The following is a 2500-nucleotide window of genomic DNA, read 5'->3' as shown; positions in this document are numbered from 1 at the left end:
TTTGGGCCGTTTTGGCCAGTTTTTGGCCTGTTCTTGCATTGCGCGGTGACCGTCGAGAGCGGAGCAAAACGTCAGCCATCTCAGCACCCTGGAACCCCCCGGGTGGCACAGGGCTGGATGGGGCTTTCGTATAGCAGGGACGGTGCTGCCTCTCGCTTCGCTCGCTGTCCGCCGCTCGCCGCTCGCTCGTGCAGCCAAAAATGGCCAGTTTTGGCCCGTTTTTGGGCCGTTTTGGCCAGTTTTTGGCCTGTTCTTGCATTGCGCGGTGACCGTCGAGAGCGGAGCAAAACGTCAGCCATCTCAGCACCCTGGAACCCCCCGGGTGGCACAGGGCTGGATGGGGCTTTCGTATAGCAGGGACGGTGCTGCCTCTCGCTTCGCTCGCTGTCCGCCGCTCGCCGCTCGCTCGTGCAGCCAAAAATGGCCAGTTTTGGCCCGTTTTTGGGCCGTTTTGGCCAGTTTTTGGCCTGTTCTTGCATTGCGCGGTGACCGTCGAGAGCGGAGCAAAACGTCAGCCATCTCAGCACCCTGGAACCCCCCGGGTGGCACAGGGCTGGATGGGGCTTTCGTATAGCAGGGACGGTGCTGCCTCTCGCTTCGCTCGCTGTCCGCCGCTCGCCGCTCGCTCGTGCAGCCAAAAATGGCCAGTTTTGGCCCGTTTTTGGGCCGTTTTGGCCAGTTTTTGGCCTGTTCTTGCATTGCGCGGTGACCGTCGAGAGCGGAGCAAAACGTCAGCCATCTCAGCACCCTGGAACCCCCCGGGTGGCACAGGGCTGGATGGGGCTTTCGTATAGCAGGGACGGTGCTGCCTCTCGCTTCGCTCGCTGTCCGCCGCTCGCCGCTCGCTCGTGCAGCCAAAAATGGCCAGTTTTGGCCCGTTTTTGGGCCGTTTTGGCCAGTTTTTGGCCTGTTCTTGCATTGCGCGGTGACCGTCGAGAGCGGAGCAAAACGTCAGCCATCTCAGCACCCTGGAACCCCCCGGGTGGCACAGGGCTGGATGGGGCTTTCGTATAGCAGGGACGGTGCTGCCTCTCGCTTCGCTCGCTGTCCGCCGCTCGCCGCTCGCTCGTGCAGCCAAAAATGGCCAGTTTTGGCCCGTTTTTGGGCCGTTTTGGCCAGTTTTTGGCCTGTTCTTGCATTGCGCGGTGACCGTCGAGAGCGGAGCAAAACGTCAGCCATCTCAGCACCCTGGAACCCCCCGGGTGGCACAGGGCTGGATGGGGCTTTCGTATAGCAGGGACGGTGCTGCCTCTCGCTTCGCTCGCTGTCCGCCGCTCGCCGCTCGCTCGCGCAGCCAAAAATGGCCAGTTTTGGCCCGTTTTTGGGCCGTTTTGGCCAGTTTTTGGCCTGTTCTTGCATTGCGCGGTGACCGTCGAGAGCGGAGCAAAACGTCAGCCATCTCAGCACCCTGGAACCCCCCGGGTGGCACAGGGCTGGATGGGGCTTTCGTATAGCAGGGACGGTGCTGCCTCTCGCTTCGCTCGCTGTCCGCCGCTCGCCGCTCGCTCGTGCAGCCAAAAATGGCCAGTTTTGGCCCGTTTTTGGGCCGTTTTGGCCAGTTTTTGGCCTGTTCTTGCATTGCGCGGTGACCGTCGAGAGCGGAGCAAAACGTCAGCCATCTCAGCACCCTGGAACCCCCCCCGGGTGGCACAGGGCTGGATGGGGCTTTCGTATAGCAGGGACGGTGCTGCCTCTCGCTTCGCTCGCTGTCCGCCGCTCGCCGCTCGCTCGTGCAGCCAAAAATGGCCAGTTTTGGCCCGTTTTTGGGCCGTTTTGGCCAGTTTTTGGCCTGTTCTTGCATTGCGCGGTGACCGTCGAGAGCGGAGCAAAACGTCAGCCATCTCAGCACCCTGGAACCCCCCGGGTGGCACAGGGCTGGATGGGGCTTTCGTATAGCAGGGACGGTGCTGCCTCTCGCTTCGCTCGCTGTCCGCCGCTCGCCGCTCGCTCGTGCAGCCAAAAATGGCCAGTTTTGGCCCGTTTTTGGGCCGTTTTGGCCAGTTTTTGGCCTGTTCTTGCATTGCGCGGTGACCGTCGAGAGCGGAGCAAAACGTCAGCCATCTCAGCACCCTGGAACCCCCCGGGTGGCACAGGGCTGGATGGGGCTTTCGTATAGCAGGGACGGTGCTGCCTCTCGCTTCGCTCGCTGTCCGCCGCTCGCCGCTCGCTCGCGCAGCCAAAAATGGCCAGTTTTGGCCCGTTTTTGGGCCGTTTTGGCCAGTTTTTGGCCTGTTCTTGCATTGCGCGGTGACCGTCGAGAGCGGAGCAAAACGTCAGCCATCTCAGCACCCTGGAACCCCCCGGGTGGCACAGGGCTGGATGGGGCTTTCGTATAGCAGGGACGGTGCTGCCTCTCGCTTCGCTCGCTGTCCGCCGCTCGCCGCTCGCTCGTGCAGCCAAAAATGGCCAGTTTTGGCCCGTTTTTGGGCCGTTTTGGCCAGTTTTTGGCCTGTTCTTGCATTGCGCGGTGACCGTCGAGAGCGGAGCAAAACGTCAGCCA

This window comes from Musa acuminata, unplaced genomic scaffold, assembly GCF_036884655.1.
Source record: "Musa acuminata AAA Group cultivar baxijiao unplaced genomic scaffold, Cavendish_Baxijiao_AAA HiC_scaffold_539, whole genome shotgun sequence".
Taxonomy (NCBI): domain Eukaryota; kingdom Viridiplantae; phylum Streptophyta; class Magnoliopsida; order Zingiberales; family Musaceae; genus Musa; species Musa acuminata.
The sequence above is the reverse complement of the archived record's forward strand: the minus strand, read 5'-3'. Positions refer to the sequence as shown.